Raw genomic sequence first — 19,001 nt, 5'->3', positions numbered from 1 at the left:
TTTTGTAATTAAATACATCTTTTATATAAATTCTGTTAAGATTTGAATGAAAGGGGATTTATGGAAACATGACTTGCTTTTTATAAGATAGTTTTAGGATTATGAAATCAACACTGGGAAAAAGAAAAGTTTGACTTGCTCACAGAGCAAAAGATTTTCTCTTTGTTATTCTTGCTTTGCTGGCACTATGAAAAAAAATAAATAAGAGCATTCAAGCTGGTTTGCCTGTGGTTTAACTCTAATTCTATAGGCTGCACACTCTATCTCCCCAAAATCCCCACAGCAAGTGACCTTGTCAAACAAAAGTGTGGAATAATGGGAGGCAGCCCAGGGACTGTGGCTCATTTACAAGCAGCTGTTTGCTACTGTCAGAACAAAGGCAAATCAAAGTTGCATTAACGGGGTATGACAGGCACAGTGAGCAGCTCCCCAACAATGTTCATCCTCTTGTGTTGTTCTAGTTATAATATTGGTTTGCCTGAAGGAGAAAATGGTCATAAGGTCAAGTCAGACATGGATGTTTTCAAAAGCCTTTCAAAATTGCACACATTTTTCAGCTGATCAACTATTGATGTTCTTTAACAAAATTAGCATAACAGCAAATAAATACATATTTATGTGCGTGCCTGTCTTTTGGTATGAGAATTAGAACCACACAGAGAATTAACAATTATGTCTTCACAGCAAGATAAGTGTCACATGGCCTTCCCCAATAGTCTGATTCATCCAGTCCAAAAACTAAAGCAATTGTAGGTAACTCCACTTCTACATTCCTACATGGCATCCAAGCATGGCTGGAGGATGACTCTTGCTTCTCCATAGCTTTTGTAGTTTACTGCTTGACTAGAACTCTTCTCTTCACCTTGAAAGATAGCACCAAATTATCTGACACTTTGGTGAAGAAGTTACCGGTGTATCCTGAATTTTGAGAAATGACTGGCTTGCTCAGTTTAAGCTTGGTAATGTGTATTCATTTGGAAGACTCAACACCAGTGAAGAGCAAAGAGATTTCTTATGGAATAGTGGAAGCTTTTAGACAAAAAGGGCCAGAATCCAGCATATGACTGTGCAGTACTCCCTAACCATGACTTCATGTAGCATGCAGAAGGTTTGTTCATAGCTATGTGAATGAGACTTGTATAATTTGAACCTGTACTACTTGACACCACTCTGTCGTCTGAAATCATTCTGAATCAGTTAGACTTGGTGAGAACATGTCTGAAAAAGGCTTGGGAAGAACGGAAATTCAAAGAGAAAGGACAGCAGAATTGTTGGACACGAACTTTATAACAAGGCACACAATAGGCAGCACATTTCTCAGTGTTTATTGTACCTTGTATAGCATGATAAAGGCTGAAGGCACAGTGACTTTAACAGTCCCTGAAGTGCAGTATTCCCTGAGAAATGCATGGTTTAGAGTGCTTTACTTCCATTATGAAATTTATAAATAAAAATAAGGAAAGCAGTAAGACATTCATTTGTTGGGCAAATTGATACAACTACTACATCATTAATAGCTGGGCAGAAAAATCTATTTGTTTCAAAAGACAACTTACGAAGTCCTTTATATTTGGCAAATATTTTACTACTAGTGTAAATTTCTGAATTACTTAATTATTTTTGATAGAGCGAGGGAGACCAGGAAATACGAGATAAATACTTCTAAAGTAAAATATACTGCAGATTTAAGGCAGCTGCGGAGTGCATTTTGGTAATGGCATTTGACATCTGCTATATTTCACAATTCAAGATATGAAAAAGCCTCTAGAATTTAACAATTTGAAGTGCAGTTACTTCATTTTTCAGTCTCATTTGCATTATAGTTAGGTATGTTGAGAAGGTACAGATATGAATAATGTGCATAAGAGACGATTAAGATATGACCAATGTATCTCCTAACCTTTAGAGACAGCATGCTCTAATTCGATACCTTTTAGAGTAAAACTTTCAAAAGTGCAGTGGCTTGCATGCATACAAAGTTGTACTGACAACATCTTTTAAAGTGCTAACATGAATGCGAATTTAATTTAATTTATTCTCACAAACTTGCAGTTCTAGCTGTATGTGTTATAGTATCATGTACAGGTGCCAGCCAAGATTACGGCTCCATTGAGCTCTACTCATCCAAGAAGTTCTATATTTATCAGCCTGGAGAGCTTGTCGAGTTTCCTCTTTTGCTGCCGTTATCAACTGTTTTGAAATATTCAAAACCTTAAGTGGTATTGAAAACCTACCCAGTGTCCAAAGCACATTGTATATTTTGAGCTGAGAAATAGAACTGTATTTGTAGAATTGTGCTTGCATTTAGCTTAACGCTCAAAATAGAAGAACATAATTTTCATAGGAAATTCGATAATGCTAATTTCTTTCTTCAAAACATTCAGATTCCTTGTGCTTCTCTAGATGACACACAATGGTAGCAGTTTTGTATCATCATCTTTGTAGTCAGTATATTTAACTGTAATTAAAGAAACAGAGATTTTATTTTGTTGTGAGTCAATCTGTTAAGCTCGCATGATAATATCCTAAATTCCTTTCAGTTAATGGTCCTACTCTTGCTGGGAAAGGAGGACATTTTGTGCATTACTTTGCTTGAATAGTACTAACAGACTAGCAGATGGTCACTTTCCAACTGGTTTGCCTTGAAAAAAGAAATTAAAATATTATAGTGCCAGGGAGAGATGTTGTAATGTGTCCCTTTCAAATTAACAGGTCGTTTTTTCTACTATTTTATGATTGTAAAATAGCTCAATGTCACATAAAAGGTTAAAAGCTGAAGTAAATGGCATCATGGGAAATTTGAAATAAATAGGGACTCATATGGTTTATGGCTCTATACTTGAACACACAAGGAATATATTTCTTTCCTTGAAAAGGCGTTCTGTAAGAGCTTGCCATGTTAATATGAATTGTGGTCACAATAGATTGTATTTAGAGTAGTTTTAATTCACAAGGTAACATTTTTTGTTTACTGAATTACGCCTTGCAAAGGCCACTTGTTCAAACTGTTTACAAGCCTAAGAGAGAATGCAATATTTTCAGAAAAAAATTGAAGCCATAGATTCCAGTTCATTGAATTATTCTGCCTGTGTCTTTGTGGTTACTTTTCATAGAGCACAGACCTTCAGAATTGATTAAGTTTTAGACTGCAAACTGTCAGGTATTTTGTATTAGTGCCAAATTTGTTTTTCATGGTAAAACTATTTCCACTCACTTCTGTGAGTCCTAGTTCCAGCAACCTTGCTGAGCAAGACTTGAAGAAATTTTTCAGCTAGTGTCTGTCCCAGTGGCTGGTGTATTGCTATACAGGTGAAGAAGGAGGCAATGGGAAAGCCTTTGTAAAGCTTCTCAGTAACTACCAGTGTGAGATGACCCTTGTTTCTTTTGATACATGGTCAGCTGTGGTTGTTACAGGGTTAGGGTCCAAAGACTAAGAGGAGATGTTTAAAACTGAACTGTAGAAATCAAAGGGTCTCTGATGGATGTGTGTAAAATTGTCATCATTGAGATCTTTTGTCTTTCAAAATCATTAGCAGAGGTAACCTTTAAAATTATCAGTCACATGCAGCTTCAATGGATGTATTACATTCAATATAAAATGCTATGGTTTGCTGTTCTGGGGTTTGTTTTCAGTCTTGTCCTACTCTCACAGAAGGAAGCCTATGGATAAGTTGCCTATAAATGAGCATTGCAGCCAGTTTGTTTCAAAATGCCTCTAATTTTTTATTTCTGCTTTGCTTCCAGCCATCTTTTGCTCAATATAGTTGGTAATCTGTGAGGAAATACAGAATGCATTGCCTTTATTTCTTAGTAGAAGAATAGCAGTTGTAACTGCAGAAAGAGGCTATTCAGATAGGTGATGAAGCCTGAAGATATAATTTCACTAAAAGCTAGCTTAGACCAATTAAAATTAATAACCATTTCTCATAACTTTGGCAGAAGAGAGCTGTGGGTATTTCTGTATGGTGCTGTACAGGGCCATGGTAAAATGGCTTTGGAGCTCTGAACTGCTCAGGAGCTGTGCCCACAGCTGCCAGTCCCAAACCCAGGCTGACAAATTAGGCCCTGGGGATTGCTGGTCAGTGGCCAGACACCCGCACCACACCTTTGGGCTGGTTGGAAGCACAGGCAGTAATTTGAAGGTTAGCTCGAGTCTAAGCACCAAGGTAAGGACAAAAAGATACTGTTCAAACAGAGGATATAAAAATTCCAAAGAATCGACGAGTCAAATTGGCCACCTGGAAAAAACAGTTCAGAGGAGAAATACCAGGTTGTTGTGGCTTCCTACCAGCAGAAGAGATTGAGGTATTTTTTTTCACAGTGGATTATGATGGAGCAGGGCCTCCGTAATATTGAACTCCTTCTCCAGCATGTGGTGTCACTGGGGAAGCCGGTAGATGACGTTAGGAGTGGTGTTCAAAGAACATGAAACGCTTGGGTGAAAGATACGGATTGTCACGGAGATGTTTAGCCCTAAAGGTTCAAGATCACTAAAATTTTGCAAAAAGACATAAAAACAAACAGGTTGCTGTCGTTGTGTTCAGGAATCCAGACTAATTTTTCAAATAAGAATAAAACAGTGGTAAGAGTGTGCCCTAATAAATTATCTGTAAATCAGCTAAAGGCCTTTTTTCTTCTGATGGATGCTGCATGAGTATTTTGCAAATGAGCGTGTTTATGCCCAAATGGCGCATTCATTTGCTTTTGCGTTATCTTTTTTAATGGAAACCTTTATTTGTCTTTTTTGATTTTTTTCTTAAGGTGATTGAGTTTTAGAGGCATATGCAGTGATACAGATATTAATATGCATTATTGTAATTGGCTGTAATTAATCCATAATTGCACCTTTTTAACTGGGATGACAACGACGGGGACTTTAGTTTTTAAATGATGTAGGAATAATTCTTCCTATATGTGATTTAGGTTTTTATCTGGAAGAGGTATTTAGATTAAATAATCTATTAAGTGGATAGGAAAAAGCAGGAGTCTATTTCAGCCTGAATTGTCCTATGATGCCGTGATCTTAAGAACTGCTTTGGCATAAAGGTCAAAGGTGAATTTGCCCATGTTCACTTAGATACCAAAAACCCAGACTGGGCTTTCAGGGGAGAGGAGTATGGCTGGGTTTGGGGTTTGGTCTAGGGGAGGAATTATTTTGTTTTGATTGAGCCTGATCTGGAACAAGCATTTCTTGCCTTTTTTTCATTGCATGCTTACAGATCTGTTGAACAAAGGATTTTACTGATGTCCTTAATTTATGTTGGAATAGTTGAACAATTGTTGCTCCATGGCTTCTTGAGATGCTTGGCACCAACCACACACACACACACAAAGAAAAGAAAAAAAGGGGGGGGGGGCACAATAAAACTAAACAGTTAGCTTTCTTTCAGCTGGCGATGAACAGACAGAAGAAAGTGCTATTAACAAGTTATACTTCTTTGATTAAAGGATAAAAATAAATTTGTAAATGACATTTACCAAAATGTGATGTCATAATAAAGTTCAGGAATTATGTAATGGATATCCAGAGTCTCCCGGTGCAACTTGGATCCTAAGCTAAATCCTTTGCATTCTTTAACTATTGAAAGAAACAAAGATCAGTTAAATGACATTCAGCAAAGGATTCAAATCACCAGGGCTTCTCAGTCTTGTTACAGTAATAAACGTATTTTGCTAAAACTAATATTATAAAAATATGTGTATAAAGGGGTTTGTTGGTTGTTGTGTGGAATAGTATTAGGTATTAAAATCAGATTTATCCATTGGTAAAATAGCAAGGTACAATGGTCAAATGGTTGCAGCATTTCAAACAAGGATCGGTCACAGTTGTTCTGTTGGAAATCTTTCTGGTAGTCTTTCTCACTAGTTCCTAAGGGCAGATTTTCTTTTTTCCCCCAACAATCCTTCCCTGTCTCAGTGGATTTTTTATTGCTTAAAGTCAACTGGGAACATAATGTACTTGCCTGTCGTTCCTCCTATTTCCTCACTTTGAAGATACTTCCTTTAAAACCTGTTTCAGGATTTCTTGAAGGATGAGATAGGGACACTAATATAGCATTTTCCCTTTATTGGCCTTCCTGGTGTTGAGGTATTGGGAATTGCTTGTGCTCCAAGTTTGGTGCGTGTCCAGTGATGATGTGCAATTCCACCAAACATAGAAGGAAAAAACAACTTTAGATGTTTATAAAAGGTAATTATCATCGCAGGGGAAAAAGACAGTAATGCAGTCAGCTACCTAAATGACTTGGCACAGAATCAATTTTTAATCTTTTTTTTTTTTCTTTGTGTGTTTGTATGTGCTTTAAGCATTTATTTTGTCTTGTACTTCCTTTTTCCTCCTCATCTCTCTCATAACCATTGCATATCCTCGAGTAAAACCAGGGAGTGGTCTCTGCTGGCAGGAGGACATGATTGGGAAGTAGGAGTGCCAGGGAGCTGGAGATTCCCAGGGCTTGTGGCGGGCTGAGATAACTAGGCTCGAGATGCGAACAGCGGTAAACGAGGAATGCCCATCCAGTAAACACAACTGCAGAGACCTTCCAGAGCCACCGCCCCGCCAGCCAGGCCCCGTGGCGGGCTGGGGGCCGAAGGATGCGATCCGGAGCCCCCCGGCTGGCGCTGCCTGCAGGCGCTCGCTCGGCCTCAGGCCGGAACGCGGGATACGGCCTGGTGTCAACGAGGGCACGACTGGGCTCGTAGCGATTATGGCAGAGGCATACTGGTTTCCTTGACAACCAGACCGAGGATTCTTTGTGATTTATTATTTACCACTTCAAACTCTCGTTCTCTGATTTAATTAGGGAAAGGGATTTCCGTAAGTCCCCTCCCTTCCGAGCCTGAGAACCCCCCACCCCTGCTACAGCTGGCCCAGGCTGATGCTGCTCAAACCGGCCGCAGATCAGGCTCAGCACTGAGCTTCTGGAATTTCAGGCAGGTCGCTCAGACAGCAGTTAACTGAAATTCAGTGGATATTACGGTGAGTGATGCCTTGTTAATCTGCACTTACTGGCAGGGATAACAGACATCTGCACTCACCGCCTCTCCCCCTGGCCCCCTCCCTGTTTTTTCAGAGGCAGGGGACTGCAACAAGTGACACTTTTCACTGTTGTTCTTCAAGCTACAGGAAAGATAAAATAGTATCTGTAAGCACCAGTTTCCCTTGTTTTGGCAATTCACGTTGCTTTCTCCTTGAAGGCTTTATTAGCAATAGATCAGCCACAATTGTGTACGCGAAGAGTGTATTTTGATCTTTGGGAGGTATTTTACTGCCACCAGTTGCGTTGGTATTTGAAACAAAAATCCTCTCCTAATATGTGGCTAAAGACAGGGAATACAGTTAGTCTGATCTAACATCACATGAATCCCAAGTATGTATTTCCCACGTTTATAAAGGATTGGCTCAATCTGATCTACAGGGCCTGTTCTAAATTTAGTAATTCAGAATAGAATTTTGAACACAATAATTTATATAATTGAGATTTTTATTCAAATGTCACTGGCAAATCTGTGTCATTATATATCAAGATTGAAATTGGGTCCTCCAAAGGGCATTTTTTTCTTAAAGTACTTTTCTGGGTTGCATATTTTTTATTTCGTATTCAGCATGAGGTGTCTACTGCATTTAATAACATAAAATGAAGGTCACAGAAGATCACTAGTTTTACCAGAATGTCTCCCAATAGATGACTGGTAAAAAGGAAGTGATTGAAATGGGTTGAGGATCCTCTTTGAAGACTATATAGAAAATCTGTGTCATTTTTTTAATTATAGGGAGGATTTTTTGTTTTGTTTCCATTGTGTTTATTTCACTGTGACTGTTCTTTCAGTTGTACCACCTCAGTCATAATTTCAAAAGTTTGTACGTGTTTGGTCAGCTTTACCGCAGGGAGTTTCTCAAGTGAGTCAGTGGGTGTTGCTCACCTTTTGGTGGGTTGAACATGAAGTTCATCAAGTCCATAAAAAGACTTAGAGTGAAGTCCTAGCTCACTAATGTACCAGTGCCCCATTAGGCTCTTGAGGGAACTGACTGCTGAAGGTGCTTCTTTAAAATGGAGTAGAATAATGAGGCTCATTAATGCATTTTTCATTAGGACAAGAATATTGAGTGTCCAAGTTAAATTCTAAGGAATCTATCCTGCACTCAGTGAGGTTAATGACAAAGCTCACAATGACATTAGTGTTGCAGGATGAGAACTTAATTGGGGTAATTAAGATTCTACTTACCTAAAATTCCCTATTATTTTCAAGTAGATAAAATATTGCAAAATTACTACTATGAAGAGTTGTATAATGTTGGATCTCAACACATCGTTCAGAGATGACAGCATTTCAGTGGGAGATAGTATTATTTCTGTATTTTGTATTTGATTCATAAAGCACCCTTGTCATCTTCTAGAGGCTTGTGCAAGTGAAAACCATCGTTATGAAAAGTAGTGTTGTTTTTGGTTTTGGAATTCCAGCATTTTCTGCACTGTGTTTTTAAAGATAACATGGGCCATACATTGCTGAAACCCAGTAACAATCTGGACTTCAGATTCAGCAGTGACAGAGACCAGATAGGCCCAGCAGCTCTGTTCTGGAATTGTGTAAGTGTGGAGAACAGGCTCATTAACTGAAGTTTGCTTTGTAGTAGTGCACACTTGGTGAAATTGGTATTTGTACGAGAAGAAAACAGCTTCCTTACCAAGTAGAATAGCTAGGAGATCCAGCTTCAGTGCCTTCAAGGGAGTCTGAATCCTCAGTTATAAATGATTATGTCAGAATGCCTAATTCAAATGGTTACCCTAACACCTGCTCATTCCTGCCTCCTTTGGACACCCCTAACCTTCTCCTTCCCTCCTTGGCATCCCCGGCAGATTAGCAACTCCCTCCTCAATTACACTGCCATCTCGGCTGCTTTGATCACGCTCTGAGCTCACTCTGGAAATCATCTTGATTAATAAAACTCACCGCCACCGGAGAAACAGCAGCGTGTGTGGATTGACAGGCTGTGGGACCGGGGGTGTAGCCAGACCCTGGCATTCAGCTGAGCAAGGCTGGGTTGGCCATGCTGAGGCAGGAGAGGAGGTGTCAGCCCCTAGGACATGCAGCACCCTGGCCGCTCCCTCCCCGCCTGGCCATTAGATCCCCCACCATCCCCTCAGACTCGCCGGAGCTGGCTGCCTGTTTGTAGACCTAAATAATGTATAGTGGGAACACGGTACTTTCCGTAAGAAAGCAGCGTTTTAGTTGGTGTGGAAAAAAGTGGAGCAATCGGATCTTTTATACTTCACAGCTGCCTTCTCCAGAAATTCTTGCTTTAGACACTTAGGGAAGGATGTTTTTCAAACAGAACTGTGACCTGGTATGGTGAAATGCTATGTACAATGGATTGATTAGTGAGGAAATTACTTTCCACATCTGTAGTAGCAGTGCAGTAGGTCTGCCTTGCTTGATGCTGAGCTCATACTTGAACACGCTACTGTGTTTTTTTTTTTTTGTTTTTTTGTTTTTTCCTGGTCTGATGCAGAGCTTTCCTGGTCTTTTCTTTTATTATTGGTCGTATTAAGATCAATGAACAGCATTGGAAACACAGTCGTTGAGCTATTAGATGTGTGCTTCTAAATAGCTGTAATTAGCAAATGCGAAGTTTTCCTTTCTCTGGAGTGTTACAGTGTGCATTCATCCCTTTTGTTACTTTCTAATGTAAATAGCATTAATTATGGAACTCCTATCACATAATTATGGAAAATTGTTTACTTTCTGTCTTAGTACTCAGAGATTTCAGAGATCCTGATTTTTCATTTATTTCATTTGAGCACTTATTAGCCAGTTCTTTAAAAGCTGAGAATATTTCTTGCTCTCATATTGTAGCAGTTGTAGGAAGGGGGACAAATTCCAGGAATAAAAATCAGAATCCAAATTTAGAAGCCCTGAATTTGAGTCCAGGTGGAATTTAGCCTTCCTGTCAATTGATCTCCCTTGTCTTTTGTACCTGTTTGCAAAGAGGCCTATGGATTCCTTTCGAGGTCATTAACAGCATTTGGACAGGGTGGCTGAGGTGCATATTTCCTTTATTCAGGTAACAGTACCTTTGTTGCCATTCTAACTGCCTGCTGCTCAGGGAGCATGGTAGAATTGTGTATATTCCTTAGGACTTTTTAAGTTACCTTTTTATTTCTAAGCCATTAAATAGTTTTCCTTTTTTTTTTTTTTTTTCCATGCAATTTATTATTCAGAGGATGCTGCCAAGTATCTCTGTAGGATTACTCCATTATTCCTGGAATTTGCCAGAACTTTAGGTACGTTGTAAAAACTGTGTATGGTATATCCCTCTCCTCTCTAATAGTCTCTTAGAAATCCACAAATATTTCATAGAAGGTAAGGTCAGGAAGAAAGCGTTTCACTCTGGCAGGCATTTTCTGAGATTGCTTGCTACTCTTGTCTCATATCTATTTGTGGGAATATTTGAAGTGACGGCACGTTTACTTTCAAGTACATTTATCACATAGTTCTGCTACTTGTTTTCAAAAGGTATGACTGTGTATTTTGGGTTATAAGTTTTGTCTGTGGGATCTTGGGCCTTTTTGTTTCCAAGGGTTCTTCTTTTACTCCTGAGACCTCAGAAACATTTCGGAAGCTACACTGAATGAGAAGGGGTATTGCTCTGCTATTTGCATACTCATAAGCACTCTTTAAGGATGAAGTGGCTTGCTGTCATTAAAATTAACCACATAATTTTTCCACTGTAAATTATACCATGACAATCGACTCCACCCCATCATTTTATTGAAACGATGAGCATATGAACTCTTCCTTTGTTGCTTGGTTCTGTTGTTAATGTATACGTAATCCTGTTTGTAAACAAGAAAATGCCCCCTTCATAATTTTACAGCTGCAATCTCATATGTTATTATGTGTTAGCAGTCATACAGTATTTTTTATTAAATATGTGGTAGTTGTTGAAGATCATATCCGTATTTGGTGTTTTAAACTCTGTCACTTGTAGAATAACATTTTCTTTAACATGACACAGAATATAAGAATCCATCTCCACATTTTAGTGAGACTAAATGTTTTGCTTTGTTGTTAGGCAGGTTAGGGTATAACCCATTTAAGAAGGCAGAGCCCAGCACACCAAGAGTTAGGGCTGGCAATCAACATGTCATCTGCTGGAATGATTTAACTTTCACCATGCACGTAGTCCTGAGGAACTGGTACATCTCTGCATGGTGTCTATGAACCTCTGAGGTGACGAGGCTTTGGATTTCTTCAAGATGGGAACAAAAGCATGTTTCTTTTGTCAGCTGTTCACTCTGGATACTGCTGATGGAAATCATAGCCCTTTCCTCCTCTTCCCCTACCCCCCCTCAACACATGGTTTCCAATCAAAAATGATTGAGAGAACTGGAAATATAAATTGTTGTCAAAATGCATTTTTATAGAAAATAAAAGAATATTTATTTTTGTTCAGCTACCAACATCCTGTACAGAGGAAATAATTCAACGGGAAATCCTGTTGACACGACATTTCTGACACATCACCCTTTGTGTGTCTTACCTCCCTGTTTCTGAGCTTGTTTCTAATTCAGAAGCTTCTCCTTCCTGACAGGTGGTGTGCTCAGTGAGTTAACAGTTGGTAAACTGGAGATAACCTCCAGGAGGGGGATTTACAGAGACCATGGGACTTATTTGCCTTGAGAAATTTTGAAGATGCAATGTATTTAACGGCGAGAAAGAAAAGGGTAGAGTGCTTTCTGCGAGCTGGCAAAGGATCAAGTGTGTATGATGTGAAGGAAAAAAGGAAGGAGAACAGACATCTGGCTGGCAAAAGAAAAGAAATATCATTGACAGATGAATACTGTTTCAAACTGGGATAATTTTAGATCAAGAGGGCAAAGTTTTGCTCTCATGCATGCAGCTTCCACTGAAAGGGATGGGAAAGGTGCATGCAGATGAGAGTAAAATTTAGTTCTAAGTGAGAACCGAACAACATGCGTATTTTTACACTAGATATTTAGACTTTCATGTTTAGATCACATGGTTTCCATCTGCCATATGTAGGCATTGCTAAAATGCTGCCAGGAACCAGTCTCTGGTTTGGTGACTTTCATTAAAGGAATTAGTGGTTTCTATCCAGTTTCAGTGTGGCTGGATTCAAAGTGCAGAAGCCCATTTTCACAGTTTAGCATTAATTAGCACTCTTGTGGCAGCCTCAGCAGGGAGGTGAAGGATTAAATGGGCATGAAGACCAAACTATCTCTTTTCCCATAGTGGTGATTCCTTCAAAATAGGGTTGAGACATGATGGACTAATATGGGGGATGCTTGCACAGCTGCTGTCTGGGCTGTTCTTGTTCCAGGTGATTGAAGGACTCCAGTCTGCAGTTCTGACAATATAGCACTCTCTTCTCTCCTGCTATTAGAAAAAACAACAACAACAACAAAACACCACCACCACCAAAAAAAAAACCACGAACAACTCAGATAGACACATTCTCACCCTTCTGCATGAGGGGTGAGAGCCACTTAGGAGAATTTAAATGAGATCCTTGCCAGCCATACACAGGAGGGATCGACACGTTAAAAAGCTAAGACGCTGCTACTAACTTGAGGTTTTGCTGAATCATTCAACAAGGTGTAGGCAGGTAAGCCCTGACTCTTTTTTTGCTGAAGAGAGCCTCACAGGGATATTTTTGAGAATTGCATGGAGACTGGAAAATACACAAGGAAAATTGTAATAAGTTCCCGGGAGCCTGGAAGGCAGGACTCGTCCTAGTGTGAGTCAGAGGGCGTAACTCAGGCTTCTGTCCTGAATTTCATTAAACAGACGTACCGTGCTTTGTGTTTATGCACACTGCATATTAAGTGTATAATTACAGAAAATTACTTACTGTTGTAATTCTGCTGCTCACACCAAATCTTGGAAAACACTGAATCTGACAAAGATTTTTAAAATTTTAAATGATTTTTTAGACCAAATCAGCCTAATAAATTCTAAAAAATATTTATTAAAAAGCCACCATTAGTTACTTAATGTTTCTGATAGCTCTTATTCCTAGCAATTCATATTTTTATTTTGCAAGAGACAGGCTTTCAGATTTTAGCCAAATAATTAAAGCGTGCAAGAGTATGTTGGAGAAACCGAACTCTTGAAAGGAGTGCTAAAAATCCCCCCTCACAGCTAATTTATTCAATGAAATAGTTGTCTTGCTTCAGCATAATTTATGTGCACATTTAAATGATCAAGTGTGTTCATTCGGGCTTCAGACCTCTTTGTTAAAGTTCTAATAATGAATGTACTTTCATGTACATTGTTTTGAGCTAATCCCATTTTTATGAATGGGTTAAAAAAAAAAAAAAAGGAGAGAGAAAGATGTCTCTTCCTAGAAAATAGATTTCCTTCAATAACTAATCCTTTTTTTTTCTCTAATGTCCCCTACTTCTATCATCTTAAATGAAAATAATGAGTCTATACTTAAAACGGCAAAGAATACAGCTATAGGAGAATATTTTTGAAATGATTGCTTCCTGCCTAATTTTATCCAGACTGGAACAGTGGGGTTTTGTCTGCCGTGCCGCAGCTCTGGCTGTTCATGTGCTATCTGGTGGCTTTCAGTGAAAGAAGAGCGGAGTGCTGTGAACTCCAGACCTCTGTGCAGTATCAGAAGCTCTCACTGTGCCAATGTAATCTTTTAATAGACATGCTTGCCAGAATGACTTTTTTCCCTTCAAAGATAGAATTAGAAAGCACAGTTGTCATTTAAATTGCCTCTATCGTTTTAGTCGTTGGTAGTGATCTGTTGACCAGTATTGGATAATTTAAAAGCTGTTTAACAAAATAACATGCTTATCTGTGTGAAATATATACAGCAGTGAGAGACGAGCAAAAAGTCTCCCTTGACATAGTTCATGGGATTCTTTAGAAACTGCGGGATGCTGAGGCTTTTTTTTGCGGAATTATAAATGCTTTGCAGGACCCATGTTGAGAATTTGCATGATTTTCAGATGGGAAAGTGTGTTCAGCTGCCTGTGTGCACCCTCTGTGCTCGCACGTCTGCACCTTGCTGAGCGAGGGAGAGGATGCTGCATACAGTTTGCATTGGGCTCTGCATTTGTTCAACATACATTATCGAAATTCTGCCCAAGATGCATTGCTTCATCTTGTGTAGAACTTGAATCATCATGTTTCATGATTTGGTAAAATAAAAGAGATTGTGAAAGAGACAACTGTAAACATTCTGTTTGAAAAGATGTGCTCTTTTCAAAAGACCTTTCTGTTAGAGCCAAATAACGCAAGAAGCAATATTTCCTTGCTCACCGAGACACATATTTTCTGCAAAGATTTGTTTTGGATTCTCAGTTCTCCCAGTATCTGCATTCTTTGAAATTATTTTGTATTTCCATGTTGACTTTCTCTGTGCTTTAAGTTTTAATCAAAGGTTCCGTGCTTCTGATGTCGAGAAGTACTGATGTTAGCCTGTTTACATTCCACTATTTTTCCTCTGTATGGGGTGAACATTCAAATGTAGTGGTTCCTTTTTGCTTTTATCTACCAAACTTAGCACCCTCTCTTATTATTGACAGCTCAAAAAGATGGAATGCTGGTGGGCAGGATGCTGTGAATTATTAACTTTTCATTGCACTTTGACAAATTTAGGTTACCTTTCTATAGACAAATCATTTTTTACTAAGGAACCAGGATGGTAGAATGGTAAAAGGCATTGCAAATTTATATTTAAAAAAAATTTAGTCAAATGTGAATTTAATATATTTGAGAAACCCAGTTCTAAGTTACATTTCTTTTGCAGAACGTCTGTTTTTTCATTTTATGGATTAAAGTATAAGAGGAAAGCTTTCTTTGTGATGTTTCATTTTGATTTTTTTCTCAGCATGTACATACATTGACTAATAAAGCATTAAAGAATGCATATTACCACTGAAAATCCCCTTTACTTCTTTTTTTTTTCTTAAAATGGTGAATTTGTAAAAGCAGTTTATTTTGTTCTATGAATAAAGAGCCTGCACTCAACTAATTTGTGAGCAGATAAAATGTTCAGGAAACATATGTTTGCCAGGAAGTTTTTTTGTAATCAAAATGGTCAACATGACAGAAACCATGCTCTTTTTTCTCATTAGGTATTATTCTTCTAACATTAAAAAAAAAAAAAAGCCCACGCAACACTGATGAACATATACAGACTTGAATGAATCAGACAGCATATGCTGCATGTGGTAATAGAGCCTTGCTTGAGTTGCTGTTTAGGTTGTGCTGGAAATCCCAGCCCTGGCCCCAGAAAGGTCTGTGGCAGTCAGGCAGCTCTTTATGCGGACACTCCTCCGTAGAGAGGAGCGGTGTCATCCATGGCACAGTTTGCCTTGAAGCGATTAGCAGAAACGAGGAATGTTGATTTCAGCCGTAGGAGGATGGCCAAACAAAACACATTTATGCAAGGTACAGTAAGGCAAGCGGCGGGCTGAATACAGGTTGGTTAGAAAATACGGTGTTGAAAATCCTCATGACGAATTGCACTGGAGATACAAAGTTACTGGTGACAACAGTAATTATTGACGGAGCTACATACTTATGTCTGAAAAGCCCTGGAATGATGCAGAACCAGGCAGCAGCATTCAGATGCCGGTCTTTCAAACTTCCATCCTGTGGCAGTGCATCTGTTTATCGGGAATTATCTCCTGAATGTAAATCAATTTCAGTCCTAAGTCATTGCACCTGTTGCCAAGAGGTATTTATTCCAATCACTTGCCTAAAGCACAGGGAGTTATTGCTTGACATTTTATAGCTCCAAAAAAAGCTGTCGTTTCAAAATCATTTGTTCAGAGAGGAGAAAATGGAGCAAAACAGTTCATTTTACCCTAAGCACTGCTATTTGGCAGTATTCACATTTGCACGGCACAAAGCTGCAATATTGATTTTTCGCTCACAGGGCCTCCCACTAGTTCTTTCTTCGATTGTCAGGGTTGCAAGATGGATTGAATTACACTTTGCTTGTTGATATGCTTATTTTTTTTTCTTTGTTGGTAGGAACAGATTACAAATAAAGCTTCAGAATAAACATCACAGCAGCTTTGTTAGTAGACTTTAAATTTATTTATTTTATTTACTTAAAATTCCCTCTGTGCCATAGTGGTTCCTTAGAGTGATCTCCCCACCTACCACATGCTGCATTGTTTGGCTTTATTGCTTGCTGCTTTTGCAATATCACACCTACGTTACAATCTCAGGTGTGTCCTCTGTTGCTGGTGAAGTGACCTAACCTTGGTCTAGCATTTTTAATGTTCGTTTTAATACAGAACTCCTCCTGTATGACTGCAGGGGGAAAAATTGCAGGATGAAACACATTCACAGTACTATGGCAGTGGCCAGTTGCTACAGATGATGAAATAAGATTTGCAGGTAGCTAATCTCGGAGGTCTTGTCTTTGAATTTGAAGTATTTCCTATCAGAAGTACTGGCTGTGCTGCAGGGTCTGCAGGAAGGGTTCGGTGCTCATCGCAACCAGCTTGGTATGGTTTTGTCAGCCTGGCACCGCAATGATCCATATGTCCGACCTGTGGCTGCAGGCACGCTGCCTGCGCAGCCACCGAGACCTTGGGGGCATCAGCCTGGGCCCCCTGCTCTGCCATTCACCAAAAATCCCCTTTTGGGCAGCAGACCCAGCTGTGTCCCCACTTGTGGCTTCCTTCTTGCTGATGGAAACCCAAAAGCAGGGCTGTGCGATGGCACATGGGGGGCCTCCATGGGAGGGGGCTGCCGTAGCCCTGTGGTGGAGGCAGCTCTGCTGTGTGCAGGGGGTGCAGGCACCATTGCCGTGAGGGATCGAGTTTTATGGGGACGGTGTTAAATTTGACAGGAGCAGTAGGATGTAGGAATGGCAGTCACTGGCAGTGTTATTTTTGGTCCCACTGCGGCTGTCGTGATGGTAATTAATCAAAGGAGCTGCTGCATGCATGTGTAGTGGGGGCTTTGTTCCTATTTGTGGTGGGGGCTTTGTTCGTGCCCCTCTCCGTGCCCATTTCACACCCTCACTGAGCCGTGAGCAGCTTCTGTCTTCATTGTATTAATTTGCTGCATGGGAGGAATATGTAGGGTGTTAACGTGATGGATTCGCATTTCAGCTCTTTCCAGCTTTCAGCTCATGATACTTCAGCAAGCCTCTAATAATAGTGTTTGTTATTACGCATGACATGCTCAGCCAAACCTATAGCCAGGAGTGCATTTTAGATGGAATTGTTGTGTTTTCCACAGCAACATGGCCTCTTCTCTTATTAACAAATACGAAAACACTGGCAGAGCAGCAACACCTGTTTCATGTCGGATGAGATTCCGTAAAATTTAAAGCAGAGGCAGATGCAGCTGCTGTGCCCTGGCCTGCCCTTCCCCTTGTGCCAGGGCAAGATCCTGTCCAGCGAGCAGGCTAAGGAGCTGCTCCTCTGAGACCTCATCGGTGCCCCTGACATGGAGGGAGCCAGGGGTCAGGGTGGCCCCGAGCATTAGTCCTCTGCACGAGGGGAGCAAAACCTGGTGCTGGTGCAGAAGGGGAGCCGGGCAGACGGGACGATGGGCTCTGACTGCCAGGGAGCCACATGCTGACACTGGTGTGGACGTTACCAGCAGCTCTTCCATGCAGTCCTAGCAGATCATCGTCATCTTCATACAGCAGGACTTCGAATCCACAGATCATTAATTCAGCAGAAAAAGTGACAGCCTCGGGTTCATATGAAAATTTGCTATCAAGGGGTTATCTCAAGTTGTTCTTGATCTTTTTAGATCCTTGCTTCCTTCCCTCTTCTAACGTATCACACTTTTTTTTAAAAAAAAAAAAAAGTTTTTTTTTTTGCCTTCAAAACACCAGAGCTTCAACTTTCCATACTTACTAGCTGTTTCTCTTTGCTGTCATAACTTGTCTCCAACAGCCTGCACTGAAATATTAATGGCCTTGTGCTACTCCATTACTATGACTTTTTTTTTTAAAAAAGGAAATATCTGTGGTTCAGCTGAAAATTTACAGGAGATTTACTATCTTCAAGATACAAGTGTTTATCACTATCATGTTACCCAGCTCATCCTCCAAAACACAGTAGTGCCCCCATTTTGTAAGAAATAGAAATATTTTGTTTAATAATATACTAGTAGCTATGTGCAAGGACGGGTACATTTTTTTGACATATATTGTGCATAAAGAAATGTCTGTAAAAGACTATACATCTGGATGAGTATCTGGACCGTTGTTCTGTTTCTAAGGCATTTGGTATGGCTTCATTAGATAGGTTACCTATTTTTCGGAATTCTCTCATGAAGAAAAAAAAGTTAAAAATGAGAATTCCCTAAAACATATATGTCATTTTTGGGAGGGACAGGGAGATTTTATACAGTACACATGTGCAGTTTGCTGTACTGGTCATTTATGTATTTGTTCAAAACCTTCTAGCTCCTGCTTGTGGTTTAATTTCTGTAAAAGGCACAGCGAGGAGAACAGGAGTTCAGCTAGGTGAAGTATCAGCACATATATTAGATCTAGTGGCACAGACATGTCCATGTTGGGGACATAAAGTAGCTGAGCGAAAGAAAATGAACTCTTTCTGGAGAAAGGGAGATAGAAATAAATTAACTTGAAGCTATGGCTTTGCTCCTTTGGTGTTTTTTGTTTGTTTTGTTTTGTTTTTAAATCACTTCTGCATGTGCAACTCCAGCCTGCTCTGCCACTTCCCACTTTCCACCGTGACCTGTCTGTGCCCAAAGTGGGGAGAAAGAAGCAGAGAGGAGAGGTGAGAACAGGAATGTGCAATGTAACCGTGCAGACATGCTGCCCTGTCGAGGGTTAGAAGCGAAGAGGAATTTCCTCTTCCCAGATTAAGGACACAGCAGCAGTGATGTCGGGAAGTGACAGTTTCATGAAAGATGCTTCACTTAACATGGTACTGGGTCAAACTGTTTAAAGGTGCACTTCCTTTAGGATGCTGTCGAGAGTTATTGCCTATGTGACAGAAAAAAAAAATAGTCCA

General features: G+C 39.8%; 1 protein-coding gene across 40 annotated transcripts in view; it reads left to right on the top strand.

Moving 5' to 3' along the window:
- ADGRL2 (adhesion G protein-coupled receptor L2) overlaps positions 1–19,001 on the top strand; it is a 385,925-nt gene that overhangs the window by 295,576 nt on the left and 71,348 nt on the right. The window lies entirely within an intron of this gene.

This window comes from Cygnus olor, chromosome 8, assembly GCF_009769625.2.
Source record: "Cygnus olor isolate bCygOlo1 chromosome 8, bCygOlo1.pri.v2, whole genome shotgun sequence".
NCBI classification, from domain to species: Eukaryota; Metazoa; Chordata; class Aves; order Anseriformes; family Anatidae; genus Cygnus; species Cygnus olor.
Note: the sequence above shows the minus strand (reverse complement) of the source record. Positions and strands in the feature narration are given on the sequence as shown.